General features: G+C 48.3%; 1 protein-coding gene across 4 annotated transcripts in view; it reads left to right on the top strand.

Annotated features, from left to right (window-relative positions):
• The window catches only part of Cldn14 (claudin 14), an 88,427-nt gene that overhangs the window by 66,632 nt on the left and 6,712 nt on the right, over nucleotides 1-15,083 (top strand). The window contains exon 1 of one of the 4 annotated variants that reach the window (XM_021184828.2): nucleotides 10,362-10,812. The exons of 1 other annotated variant lie outside the window; for it this stretch is intronic. The gene's annotated coding sequence lies outside the window, so the exon portion shown is untranslated. Of the gene's footprint in view, nucleotides 1-10,361; nucleotides 10,873-15,083 lie in introns of those variants that run through there. 2 more of the 4 variants (XM_021184830.2, XM_021184829.2) reach the window with 2 other exon arrangements.

The raw sequence follows: 15,083 nt of genomic DNA, 5'->3' as shown, positions 1-15,083 counted from the left end.
CTTTGGGCCCTTAACACACACCTATTTCCCTAACTTTGGAAGGCAGAGACCAATAGACCCATGAAGCCCACTGGCCAGCTAGCTTAGCAGAATAGATGGGCTTCCAGTTCTGTGAGAGACCCTGCCTCAGAAACTAAGAAAGACTCCTGACATCGACCTCTGGTGGAGACCAGAGGTCTCCATGTACACACCCATATGAACACATACATACACCAACATCCATATGTACACACACATATCTATGCCACACACACACACAAAGAAGGGAAATATTTTTGTTGTGATATTGTTATCAGTATCAGTGATTGTAACTTAGCATGTTGGAAGTTATTTTTCTTTGAAGAGCTGAACAAAATACGTATATGCTCCATTATTTAAACAAACAAAAATACACAGAAATATAATTGTTGTTTTATATTGGGGGGTGTGCGTGTGTATGTGTATACCCACATGTGTTGTGTGCCTCTGTGTGTGAATGTATGTGAATGTGTGTCTGTGTGTGTGAGAGTGTGTTTTGTGTGTGTGAGTATATGTGTGTGAATGTGTGTGTGTGAGTCTATAAGTGTGTGAGTGTGTATGGTATGTGTGAGTATATGTGTGTGAATGTGTACCTGTGAGTGTGTGTTTTGTGTGATAGTGTGTTTTGGGCGTGTGAGGATATGTGTGTGAATGTGTGTGTGAATGTATAAGTGTGTGAGTGTGTATGGTATGTATGAGTGTGTATGGTATGTGTGAGTGTGTGAGACAGTGTGTGTGAGTGTGTAAGTGTATGTGTGTATGTCTGTGTTGGGCATAAGATCAGGGCTTCTCAGAGGCTAAGCAGAGGCTCTGTATCTCCTAGTTCCCGATTTCTTCTCATTAGATTTAGCATGACTTTGCTCATTTGCGATGGACATTGTAAGTGCTTCCTCCAAATGTTTGCCCCAGCTCAGTGGAGCTAGCTAGATCTGAGCTGTGACTCTAAGCATATCTCTGGAAACTTCCAGGTTTTCATTTTCCCCTAAAGCCTACATCATTCAACCAAGGGGGCTATATACACCTGACAGGAGAAAGCTAGGTTTTGAGTCCTGAGAGAGCCAATATGCAGAGTTAACATGGGACTGGGGTTTAAATTCAACTTACCAGGTTCCCTTTACCCTTCGCTTGCCTTTAACAAGTCTGCAAAGGGTAGGCAGAATGGGCCAGAAGACACCACATTTCCATTTAATATTACTTTGTGTTTCATTCAAATCAAGCATCGGCCTTTTCTGGTCATTGGTCCGGATCCCTCTGCACAGCTGCCTCTGTCATTCTGTGAACTGCAACTGCTGTGTCCACTCGGGAGTGCAGATAAGAGGAAGCAGGTGATCTCTGTCAGCCTTTCCATTCACTTCCTAAATAAGCTCATGCCTAGCGAGATATTTCGGGTAGGCTATAACGCAGAAAAGCAACATGCCACGGCGCCTCAAATTATGAAGCTTTAAAGTCTTTTGTTGATTAAAGGGGGCAACAGTATATTTCCAGAACTTGGCTTTCAGAGTTCCTTTCGGATCCTGAAAGAGCGGATCACAGCGCCACCCAGTGGACATCGGTGGTTTAACGTTGGCGACAAGGAGACAGGCAAAGCCCGGTTTAAATGCTATAAATTCATTTCTCCTGTTGTTAGTGGGGGTTTTTTTATTGTGCCATATCCATAACAGATGGCATGTCACAGTTTAAATTATTTCCTTTATTTTAGACCCTTCATCTAACTGTTTCACCAAGTACAAATTTACTACTTTGTGGGCACCATCCATTCATTTTTCAGGGACAGTTACTTGAATAGCCACCTGGTGTCCAGAGCTTATTGATGCATTGTGTGTTATTCATTGCACATGTCTTTGTTCTATCACATGCAAGCTCTTGATTGTGGTGCACAACACAGCGGGGTGTGTGTGTGTGTGTGTGTGTGTGTGATCCGTGGGGCTTCGCTTGGCCTTAAAGCCCCTACCACTTGGCTGGGGGAGTGTTACTCACCTGACAAGGAAACCCTGACTGCATGTGAGAGTCACCCATAGGGTTTCCTAAATGATCATCCCCAGAATACACATCCCAGAGATCTGACATCTAGTCTAGAAGTGAGGCCCATACATTCCAAGGAACCTACTGTGTGCTGGTGTGACCTCTCTCCTGCCTTATGATCAGATTCATGCCAGGTGTGGAGATGGCATTTGAGTGACTAGGCATTTCTGCTAAATACTTAGTGGGAAACATGATTTCAAAGTTCAGTGGTGAGAGGTGGAGGCAGGAGGTTTAGGAATTGAACTGCCTCCTAAGTGCACAGTGAGTCTGCCTCCTAAGTGCACAGTGCGCTTGAGGCCAGCCTGACCTATTTGAATCGCTGTCTCAAAACATGAAAAAGTAGGCAACTTTTATTTCTTATGAGTAAAGTATTTATGGACAGAAAACCTACTATGTGTGTGTGCACAGGTGTGTGTATGGGTGTGTGTGAGTTTGTGTGTGTGTGTGTATACATGACAGTGGGAGCCAGAGGACCGTCATGCATATCATTCTTCAGGGGTCATCAGCCTTTTGTGAAAATATTTTTACTAATTCTTTGGTGACTTCATACAAAATATTTTGTACGTGTTTCCCTCCCTCCCTCCTCCTTCCTTCCCTTCTTCATCCTCCTCCTCTTCTTCTTCTTCCTCCTCTTCCTTCTCCTCCTCCTCCTCCCCGTCTCCTTTTTGAAACAGGGTCTCTCACTGACTTGGCCTGCTGCTGGGCTGCAGTGAGCTAGCTACAAGCACACACTACCGCACTTGACTTTCTATATAGTCCTAGTGATCTAACTCGGGGACCTGGTACTCTCAAAGAAACTACCTAAGAGACAAACAGAAGCCAGATCATCAGCGGGGTCAGCTCCTAAATGCACAGTCAAACGATGGGATCGCTTCTAGAAATCCCAGCCATGCAGTATCACTGGAAATGAACGCAATTAGAACATGAGAGCCGTAGGATTCACACGGTGCCCCAGAAATGCTCAACTCTACAAACCAGGAGATGGAGGATAGCGTCTCCTTGGAATCCCTCTTCTTGGCTGAGTGGACTCTGCCCACTCCAGGACTGAGCCTAGCACTACAGAGTTGTTCTGGCTGTTCCTTGCCTTTATTGCATAAATCCTCACATCTGATTCATAATCCAGATACGATGGCACAAGCCTGTAATACCAGGAGGTAGAGGCAGGAAGGCCAGAAGTTTAAGGTCATCATCAACTACATAATGAATTTGAGGTTCTCATGAGCTACATGAGGACATGTCATAGTGGATGGATGGATGGATGGATGGATGGATGGATGGATGGATGGATGGATGAATATCACATAGGGAAAAAGTATGGCTGTAAATTTGGACCTGAGAGAATAGAATGTGTTGGGATGTGTCAGTTCTTGGGTGTCTGAGGCTGCACACGTGACCTTATGACTGACAGCAGGTTAGCTGCAGGCTGAGGGTCATATGAGGAAGACTGATTCTGCCCTCCCAAGATCTCATTCACTTGTCTAGCCCGGGCTTTAGACCTGCCGTATGGCTCCTGCATAAGGGGCTGTGTGCGAACTCTCAATAAACAGACTTCAAAGGGGGAAGTCTGCGACCAAGCCAAGGCAAATACAACTATGAAAACCTAGCCTGGCTTGCCCCAAGGCGGCTCCAAAAGGGAAATAAACACTGTGAATGAACAGGGAGCTCTGATTCTCTGCCTCGGGGTAAGCTCTGTTTGCAGCTGGGGCAGGCTCTGGGCTCAGCTGCGTCCTCCTGCTAAGCCTTGGTGACCCTCAGGTTCTGCAACCAGCCTCTGGTGCTGTGAGAACACCCTTCCGCATGGGGCAGCAGGCCTGATAACTGAGCACCTGGGACACAGGAAGTCAATGGTGGCTTTGCCAGTGGGGTTCTGTGTCCTGTAAGAAGCCAGAGTTCTGTCTTCAGCCTACACAAACAGAGCCGGGATGACTACTGATTGTCCATGTGGCTGTTTTTACTTCATCGTGTGTGCTTCACATCGTCACTACAGTAACCAATGTGGGGGCTGGTGAGATGGCTCAGTGGGTAAGAGCACCCGACTGCTCTTCCGAAGGTCCAGAGTTCAAATCCCAGCAACCACATGGTGGCTCACAACCATCCGCAACGAGATCTGGCGCCCTCTTCTGGAGTGTCTGAAGACAGCTACAGTGTACTTACATATAATAATTAAAAAAAAAAAAAAAAAAAAGTAACCAATGTGGAGGTGGACTCCCAGCTCCACATACTGAAATCCTGACTCAGAAAGAGGGATTGAGGCCCCAAATGTGCATGTCACGGGCTCAGACACGCAAGCCTTGGACACATTTACAATCTGAACTCGGGTACTGTTTTCCAGCCTTGTTTGTTTCTGGTGTTGTAGTACCCTGACTCACTCCCTCTTGGATAAGCCCCTCGGGAACCTATCCCATGATGCAGAAGGGCTGTGCTATGCAGACGCTATGTGGGAAACGTCCTCAGCATCTGGGCTGTGGTCAGGGGCAGAAGCATGGCAGTGCTGCGAAATCTGCCTTCAACAGCCCTAAAGCAGAGTAAAGGAGGCAGGGTGTGGGTGCAGCCCTGGTGAGCATGGAGCAGGTCAGTCAGGGAGGGAAGCTCCTGTAGTGACTCCCCTCACAGCCCCACCACCTGGAAGCAAGCTTGGGAAATCCTCTTCAGTTCAGTGACATGAGGGAGGCTGGCTGGGTCAACGAGAAGAGGAGAGAAGGCTCTTTAGACTGGAGAAGAAAGAGCAACTGTCAGAGGGCTGTGAATGAAATAAACGCCAGAGGCTGCAGGCAGCCGCGGGACTTGAAGGTTCTGCAGTGTAGACCTGATTTAAAAAGGACTGGATTAATGGATGTTTTAGAATTTTGACAGTAACCAAAAAAAAAAAAACTTACACCAGAAGAGAAATCTCCTGGAATGGGTGTGGCCTGAGATGGGCGGGGCTACAAGACTGGACCCCGGGGGAGGTGGGGAGACACACTGAGTTGACTCCCGCCACATTTATGACCTTCCCAGAACCTTGGAATGTCACCTCTTGTGAGCCATTGCAGAAAAACAATGAGATCCACCAGAAGCAAGGACCAAGGTCCCACAGGAGCCACAGGAACTAATGTGGGGGACCTGGGAACAGGTCAGGAGCAAGGGTCCAGAGAATGAAGGAGGGATAGCCACAGCGCAGCTAGGGTAAAGACCCAGGGAGCCCAGCACGTATTGGTGCCCACTCCCAACAGCAGCGGGTCCTCGGAGGAGAATCCAGTGGAGACAGTGACTGTCGCTCCCCGGAGTTACTCCCCTCTTCCGCAGATCTTCTAAGTTCGTATCGTAGGATGTAGACTTGGTAATGTTCTCTAAGCCTCCTCCGGAAGCTAGAGGATTTGTCTGAAGATGTGCAGAGAGGTAGCTCAGAGGCAGAGTACCTGCCTAGCATGTATAAAACCCGGGACTCAATTGTCATCGCTATAGAAAAAAAGAGAGGGCTAGAGAGACGACTCAGCCTCAGTGGATAAAGGCACTTGGCTCCGCAAGCCTGGCAACCCAGACGCCATCCCCAGCACCTGTGTAAAGGTGGGGCGAGAACCAACTCCACAGGGAAGTTCCCGCGGAGCTGGTCTCTGATCTTCACACAGCCATCCCCCGCAAATCCCAAAGTAGGAAAGGATGAGCCACAGGTCCATAGAAATATCCTAAGAGCATCTACCTTCTTAGAATTACCCACCCGCCTGCCATGTCTGAGCTATTAATGTGACTAGTCTCTACTTCAGCCACTGGGTGCCTGTGCACATGCCGGCCCGTGTGTGCATGTCAGCAGATGAACGTCCAGGACCGGTGGGCTGGGTCTGCCTTTTGGGCATCCACCCAGTGTCTCTGCTGAGGACCAAGGACTGCGGGCCTGGTATGATGGGATTTTCATGTATGTAATTTCCTGACAAGTCAGTGAAATTCCCACTCTATCCCTGGTCAAGGTCGGCCTCTTGCAGTCATTGGCTTCCAGCTAGACTCTTGTATGTGTGCTGTTCCCACTTTGGGTATAAGGTATGAGGGCAACTGGAAAGCCTAACTTACTTAAAAACACTTTAAAATGTTGTCAATAGAATTTATATATATACAATATATGTATACATACATATATATTATGGTGTCATATAATATACCATATTCAAATATATGTTTTAATATATTTTATAAATCAATAACATATTTTATATAACAAATATATACTAACCAATAACATATATCTAATAAATATATTATATATTATACACCAGAATCAAATAGGGTTTATTCCAGAGGTGCAAGATTGGGTCAATATCTGAAGATCAAGCAGTGTAATCTACCACGGTGGCAACAAGAAAAGACTCAACGTTGTATCAGTTGATGAAGAGAAGTGTTAAAAGTTGGAGATTCAGTGAAGGAAGTGGGAGCAAAATAAGGACCATCTGTTAGATACCTGCAACAAATGTCACAGTCGGCCTTCAGTGCGTGTAGGCTGTATGTCCTCAGACTCACCGACTGTGGGTCAAAGATACTAGGAAAAACTACGTCTCTGTCACCATTCTAGAAAGAACATAGGAGGACTGTGACTGTCCCTGGCTGGCAGAGTGCCAGCTCATTCTCTGCCTCACATGGCCCCTCCCTCCCCTGTTCTTTAGGGACACCTGGCATTAGGTTAATGGTCCATCTCAATCCTCTGTGATTGCATTGTTTCTTGTTGTTGTTCTTGTTGTTGTTGTTTTCTATATATAGAGACAGGATCTTTCTGTGTGGCTCTGGGCTAGCCTGGAATCCACCACGTAGACCAGGCTGGTTTCAAACTCCTGGGGCAACGCCAGCCTCCCTCATGCTGGGGACAGTCAGGAACCACCATTCCTAGTTCATCATCTCTTAATTGCATCCGCAAAGTCCCTGGTTCCAAACAAGGTCACATTCTAAAGCTCTGAGTAGATGTGAGCTCAGGGAGGGGGTGTGCACACAAGGACTCATTGCAGGGGTTCGTGGGTAAGGTCTCTGCTCTTCCTGAAGTGGTGGGACCCCAGGTATGGCACAAGTTCTAGGAAGAGGTCATCCCCAGTCATGTGACTCACCCTCCTACACGTACTGCATTCATTTCCATGCCCTCTGTGTTTTCACAATGGCCCTTAACTTTGACCTTTGGAAGTCCCCAGCCTCTGGCAATGCTGCCCTGTAGCGTGTCTGCCTGTCCCCCGCCTCTGAAGCAGTCCATCTCCTGTGCTTTTATGAGCATTTGCTTATTTGTTCATACCCTTTCTTGCTCCAAAACAAGGTTTCAGGCAGATGGCTTTTATTACCAGGCTGCAAGAGAACACTAGGATCCTGTGTCACACCGTCTCCTCGGCAAACACAAACTGCCAGGAAGCCGACATGGCAAGGTCCAAATGCACTCGGCAATTAAAATGATGGGGTCTGTCCATCTTGCCACTGGGCTTCCGTCCCTGCTCTCCTGACTGCAGGGCACACCCAGTCCTGGCTGTTCTGTTTCTAAGAGCTGGGTGTGTGGCTTCTTATTTTCTGGGTAGCCTCTGAATAGAACTGGGGAGATTCCTGGTTAAGCCATAGGCCCCTCTGTGAGGAGATCTCATAGAGGTACCTGGGGTGCTTTAAGCACCACAACTGTGGCCCAAGATCACGTGGATCCCTAATTGGCTTGCTGGAAAAGCTGCAGAAGCTCTTGGCTAATGCTTTATAACCAAACATGGTAAAAGGCACACGGCCTCCTGGTCTAATATAGGAGGGCCCTCCTCGGCTTTAATCTTTATTACCTTATTTACTGAAAACTTTTAGAATCATTGGGCTTTGGCTCAAGTCCAGCTCTTTCTCTCTCTCTTTCTTCCTTCCTTCCTTCCTTCCTTTCTTGATAATTTATTTATTTCTTATTTCTATGTGCATTTGGTGTTTAGCCTATAAGTATGTCTGTGTGAGGGAGTCAGATCCACTGAAACTTGAGTTACAGACAGTTATGAGCTGTCATGTGGGTGCTGGGAATTGAACCTGGGTCCTTTGGGAGAGCAGCCAGTGATCTTAACTGCTGAGCCATCTCTTCAGTCCCCTATCAAAGTCATCTTTATGTCCAGATTTACACATGTATTCACCTGAATGAGAAAGAGAGAGTCTGTGTGTGTGAGAGTGTGTGTCTGTGTGTGTGTGTGTGTCTGTGTGTGTGTGTGTGTGTGTGTGTGTTTTGGGGAAGGGGCAGAGCAGCGTACAAACAAACCTGATTATACACACATATTAAATTGAATAGTCATATAATTCATACTATTCCACTCCCTGTGGGCCCTGATGGTGTCGGAAAGCATCTAACATGCCTCTGCCTTCCTCCTGGTCCCCGTGCTTACCAGCCTGTAGCAACTGACATATTTTAGAAGTTTGTTGCCCCTGCAAAGTCCTGCCAGCCCCTCAGATGTGACAGGCATGCTGTACAGCTGGGCATAGACAAGGAGAATTATCAGAACAATCCTTGATAGCTATACATGGGCAGACAGCCACTTCTGGACTGGTACCCAGTGCCTGGATACAGGGCCCAATCTCAAAACCCTTTCTCAGAACAGCCATTTTGATGGCTCTAGCAAAAGCTAGCAACTAAGGCGGGGGGGGGGGGAGCTCAGACCTTGTTTGGAAGGAAGGAAGCCTTGGGTGAGGACAGCCAGACAAGATGGCTGGCACTAATAGCAGCTTCCTCCTGTGCACACACCTCATTAAGCACCATCCATCCACATGAGACTGCTTAGATAATTACAAGGCCAGAGGCGCACTCGGGGTGTGATGTGGGTATTAGCAGACATGTGTGTTGGAGAGCTAGCAATCAGGAGGCAGGGTGTGGATTCAGAGCAGATGTAGCAGAAGGCCCACCCAGACCAGCCTTTGCAGGGAACCTGGCAGGCTGCTGTGCACTAGGTCTGCAGCAGGCTATGGGCGCTTCAGCCTGTGGGAACTCACAGGCTGAGTGAGCTTTCCCAAAGCACCAGGCTTCCTGAGAAAGAAGAGGTCTGGACAGGCAGGTCTGTGTCAACTTGACACATGCTAGAGTTATCACAGAGAAAGGAGTTTCAGTTGAGGAAATGCCTCCATGAAATCCAGCTGTAAGGCATTTTCTCAATTAGTGATCAAGGGTGGAGGGCCCATGATGGGTGGTGCCATCGCTGGGCTGGTAGTCCATAAGAAAACAAACTGAGCAAGCTAGGGGAAGCAAGCCAGTAAGAAACATCCCTCCATGGCCTCTGCATCAGCTCCTACTGCCTAACCTGCTTGAGTTCCAGTCCTGACTTCCTTTGGTGATGAACAGCAATGTGGAAGTGTAAGCCGAATAAACCCTTTCCTCCCCAACTTGCTTCTTGGTCATGATGTTTGTGCAGGAATAGAAACCCTGACTAAGACAAGGTCACTGCCAGAAGTTCACGGTCAAGACCTTAAGCCCTAACGTGACCCATTCTCCCAGGCTCTCCATTTGGCTCTTGGCCACAGGAAGAGCAGACGGGAGGAGGGTGTTTCCATTCATAACAGAGGGCACAGTATGCCTAGAACACCTTCCTCATGAGCATGGGTACGGACACCTAGCTACTGTCAACTCAATGCTTTTGGATTTCTACTTTCATATTTATATATAAAATATGTGGCAAAACTTTGCCACACCGAGGACCAGCTGTCTCCACACGCCAAGCCTTGGTTCTCAGGGTGGCACCACCAGGAGCTGATAGGCAGGGCTTGATGAGAGGGGTTTTCTTGAGAGACATTCTCATGAAGAAGACTGTGAGAACCCTTTCCTTTCTGCACAGCCACGCCCAGGGCCACCTGCCAACACAGTTTTCTACAGCATCCCCTCTGAAGTCCCTGTGACTGCAGAGTGCCATGGGACACCTTGGTTCAGTGGCATAAAGGGCAAATGAAATCAACCAGAAAGACAACTCAGTGGTTCTCAGCACACCCCGGCATCCCAAAAATCACACTCCAGACACCTGAAGGGCCTGCAGGCATTCCCGGCCGGGACAGGTCCCTGTGCCACTTTGGGGTCACCAGGCCGCCATCTCCTACTTACTGAGAAGACAGTCTTCTCCTTTTAACTCTTATCTTCGACTCCTGTTACACCATCCCTCATTCAGCGCTACGACCCTTGACCTACTCAACGTCATTTCCTACCTACAGACTGCAACAGAGTCATCCCTCAGCCATTATAGCAAAAATGGCCTGAAAGAGAAGTCGCTCCTTTCTCAGAAATCCCTCACAGCCCTCATCAGGATTGGGAAAGCAAATTGCTCAACAAGGAAAAAGTCCACAGCCACATGGGGCCAACCATCAGGTGGACGGCTCGGGGGACGTATCCCTGTGGCCAGCAGCTGCGGCAAAGGAGTCTGGTGACCAATAAAGTCAACAGAGCCAGAGCAGGGAGGTCAGAAAAGGCTGACACAGACCAGTGGGTAGGAGAGATGAGGTTTCACCTACTAGCCACAGGGAGCCATTAGACGGCCATGTGTAGATATCTCTGGCATTCTTGTTCCAAACGCAGATAGGACATTTCCGGTTGGTCTTGAAAGTTTGCCTCAGCAGGGCCACCTTGTAGGGCGCACTGGCTGGTTAATCTTCTAACCAGAGGGCATGTGTGCCCACGCAGGCCCGACTCAGAGACCGTAATTGACCAGTCAACTCTCTCTCAAACACACTGGCCTTGGAGCTTCCATTTGGCGAATGAGGCAAAGCCAGAAGACTTCGGTGTCCTTGCTGTGTCTCCGTGGTCTACCTGAGAACATCGAGGTGGATGGGACTGGAGCTGTTCTGTATGTGAGTGGAGTGGCTGCAGCCGGCAGGCATTTATCTCCAAAGCTGGGCCCTGCCTGTCAGGTGTGTGGGTGGTTGAGTTGAAAGGCAGGTCAGCGGCCTGGCGAAAGTGAACGTTCTCCAAGGGTCCTTGGTCCTGGGTGTGGAGGGGACCCTAAGACATTAGGCGTAAAGGGCAACCAAGCTGCTGAGGACCTAGGGAGGGCAGGAATGTGGTCCTACAGTACCTGGGCAAAGCTCCCTCTTCGCTTTCTGGGTCTCAATTTGAGAGCAAAGGCTGAATGGAGATGCTTGGAGACTGTTTGTCACCTTGGGAGGTACCATCATTGTCTCTGTCCGCTCTGACTCCTTGTGGGGGACCAGCGTGGTTCAGCACTGTTCATAACTTCTGCCTTGAGAGCATCCTCTTCCTCATGGGAACCTCAACCTAAGCCCCTGAGCCCCAAGCTCACACACATCCACTTGGGAGAAGGGAATAAGAAGGGGATACGAGAGCTTGATTCCTCTATCTGTCCATCCACCCACCCATCATCTCTCGCTCCCTCTTTCTCTCTCTCTCTCTCTCTCTCTGTGTGTGTGTGTGTGTGTGTGTGTGTGTGTGTGTGTGATCATGTGTTTGAGTATTTCCCACCTTATTGTTTGAGACAGGCTCTCTCCTTTGCCTGGAGATCACCAGTTAGTGAGCAGTTAGTGAGCTGGCTGACTAGAGAGTCCAGGGACCCATCACCTCTCCAGTGCTGGGATTTTAAGCTCTGGCCACCATGCCTGCCTTTTGATGTGAGTTCTGGGCATCAAACTTAGGGCCTTGAGCTTACACAGCAAACACTTTACTAACTGGGCCATCTCTCCAGTCTTTTGGCTGTCTTTTTTTTTTTTTAAGATTTATTTTATGTATATGAGTACACTGTAGCTGTACAGATGGTTGTGAGCCATCATGTGATTGCTGGGACCTCTGCTTGCTCCAGCCTCACTCGCTTTGGCCCAAAGATTTATTTATTGATATATGTAAATACACTGTAGCTGTCTTCAGACACACCAGAAGAGGGCGTCAGATCTCATTACGGATGGTTGTGAGCCACCATGTGGTTGCTGGGATTGGAACTCATGACCTCTGGAAGAGCAGTCGGTGATCTTACCTGCTGAGCCATCTCTCCAGCCCCTTGGCTGTCTCTTAATAAAGGTAAAAAATAGCACAAAGAGGGAAAAATCCTATGCAATGGTATATAAAACCCTCAACTATCTTAAGCCCCATATCCTCAGCAGGAGCCATAGTCTTCCCAAGACCGGACCCTGAGCAAAAGAGAAAGGGAATTGGGATTAGCATCTTGAGAAGGTCTCCAGACCTGGGAGATATTTGGGACTGGGGCTTTTAATTCCCACCGAGAGGTTTAACTCTTACACTTCTGAAACTCTAAATCTTTTTGGTCCTGGGTTTAGATTTGAAGTTGGCAAACTAGAGGGTCACCCATGATACCAGACCCAAGGTCTCTCTACCTGGATCTGAAATAGCCTGTGAGCTCAGAGCTTCCTTGTCCTTATCTATCGAAATGATCAAACCTCATCCCTGTGCTCCCTGAATCTGCCGGTGTGCTCCAAACTGGGCTTGCAGGTTTTTATTGTATTATTTCAGCATCTTCCTCACAGCTGAGAAAGCCTCTGCCTCAGGGTGGCGATGTGAGTCATGGAGACCGAGCAGTTGGCCTGGGTACAGTTTACTCAGGGTAGGAGGCAGTGCCCGTCTCTGCCCTTATCTGGATGCCTGTAATCCACCAATTGTGGAGGCTTACTGTATTTTACTTTCTTATCTGTGCAATGGGATCAATGTTTCATGAGACATCTGCAGGAAAACACACACATACACAGGGAAAGGAAAGGAAAACTTTCTTTGGGTGCCACGAGAATATCACTGTCCTGGTGACTTTTCTAGTTGCTGTGACAAAAAGCAACTCAAGGGGAAAAAAAACATTGAGGTTTGAGGCAGAAGAGCCATTGCAGCAGGAACATGAGGCACACGGACACACCCACAGTCAGAAGGAAGAGACTGATTGTGCCGCCCGCTCCCTTGCTCCTTTCCAGTCAGTCCCTGCTCCCAACCCCTGGGACAGTGCTCCCAATGTTGACTGTGAATCTTCCTCCCTCAGCTAACTCCCTCGAAGAAATATCCCGAACTTTCTTTCCAATGTTGGTTTCTGGGGCTGCCAAGTTGACAATAGTCACCACCACAATTACTTATAAGTGTTTCTTGTTTTCCATTTTAAAAAATATTTATTCACTGCGGGCAGGTCGTACATGTGGAGGTCAGAGGCCAACTTCCAGGGAGTCGGTTCTCACCTTTTACTCTGTTAAGGCAGGAACTGTCTTGTTTCTGATGCTGCACTGTATTCTCCGGCTAGCTGGATCAGGAGCTTCTCCTGACTCTCCCTCCCATCTTGTCGTAAAAGCACTGGGATTACAGATGCAGGGTACCACATATAGATGTTTGTGGGTCCCAAGCATCGGACTCTGTATAGTCCTCAGGCATATACAGCTAGTGTTTCTATCCTTTAAGCTGTATCTCCAGCCCTGGTGTGTATGAGTGTGTGTGTGTGTGTGTGTGTGTGTATGAGCGTGTGTGTGCATGCCTACATGTGTATAGATAAAAATCAATGAAATTGAGTATGTTCGTCGGTTTTCTTTAAATCATTTTCTTGTCCTACATCAGAAAAGATCCTCCTTGGTGCAGAAATATCAAAGTCAGCCTTGTACCAGTGCCTTCTTGAGACCCAGGCCATGTATCTTGCCAGCTCAGGAGTGATTCTTGGAGCTCTTCATTCAGCTCCTTCCGCTTGGTCTGTGTATTTCTTATTCAGGCCGTGAGTCTCCACAGAGTTTGCGGGACATGTGGCTGCCAGGACCATGAGCTTTCAGGGGGGATCATCCAACAGCAACAGCAAATGGGGAACTTCCACCAGAGCCATTTGATGGTGGCTGCAAACACAGGCAGCCTCTCCCGTTTTTGCCTGTTGGGTGACTATGAAGGAAGGGAGAGCAGGCTGCAGCTTCACTCCCAATAGGCAGGCTGTCACAGGGACCCCATAGTTTCTCTGTGACAAGAGAGATGTGGAAACTATGCTTAGGAGCCCAGGTCTGCTTCCACTGGCTGCCGCTCAGTGGCTCAGGAGACAAGCATCAGTTTTGTTTCTGAAAGGCTCCTCTTTGGACTCTATTCACAGAGGTATCCAGGTTACACTTAAGAAAAAATAAGCATATGAAACCATATTTTTGTACCACAGAACACTGCCAAAGAGTCCCCTGCTTCTTTCAAACTCCCAGCCAGATGTTTTCGTCTGTTTAATAGGGGAAAACCCAGCGCCCAGTTCCTGGGTCCACCGTCACAAGCAGGGTTGTGTGTCCGGCATGTGTGGCCTGTTCCAAGGAGCCAGCCAACCCTGAAGTGCTCACTTAGCTGTAACACTGCTGGTCGCTGCTACCATCTTGAAATACCCAATGCTTTCTGAACAAGGGTCTGTGGTTTTATTTGAAATGCTTTCTACTTGGAAGCAGGCAAGGGTGACCTCTAGCATCCAGGGTGCCTCAGAGACTATGCATGGCTTGATCACAGCATACATCTGACAGACAAGCCACAGGGCCACATGTTAGCTTCTCTCTGCACCTGTGAATTCTCATCATATACAGCCTAAAATCTTATCACCCACCCAGTCCACTCTTAACTTCTAAACGTGTAAAAAGTACAGACAGGATTGGTTGTAGCTCAGTTTGTAGAGTGCTTGCCCAGCATGCATGGCCCTGGGTGTGAGGTCCAGCACCCCACAAAGTGGGTGTGGCACTGCACACCTGTCACGCCCAAACTCAGGAAGTAGAGGCAAGAGGATCAGAAGTTCAAGGACATCTTAGGTTACAAATCAAATTTAAGCCCAGCCTGGGCTCTATGAGCCTGTCACAAGATTAACCAATTAACTTAATTAATTGAAGATTAAAAATCACTGGCTGGGAAAGTGCTCGCCTAACATACTCAGAGGTTTGATCTTCTGCACCACATAAGGCAGGCATGTAAGCCCTGTCTATGATCCCAGCACTGTCCTGCAATCCCAGCACTGTCCTGCGATCCCAGCACTGTCCTGCGATCCAAGCACTGTCCTGCGATCCCAGCACTGTCCTGCGATCCCAGCACTGTCCTGCGATCCCAGCACTGTCCTGCGGCCCCAGCACTGTCCTGTGATCCCAGCACTGTCCTGCGATCCCAGCACTGTCCTGCGATCCCAGCACTGTCTGTG

The sequence above is a fragment of the Mus caroli genome, chromosome 16, assembly GCF_900094665.2.
Source record: "Mus caroli chromosome 16, CAROLI_EIJ_v1.1, whole genome shotgun sequence".
In the NCBI taxonomy this organism is placed as follows: Eukaryota; Metazoa; Chordata; class Mammalia; order Rodentia; family Muridae; genus Mus; species Mus caroli.
Note: the sequence above shows the minus strand (reverse complement) of the source record. Positions and strands in the feature narration are given on the sequence as shown.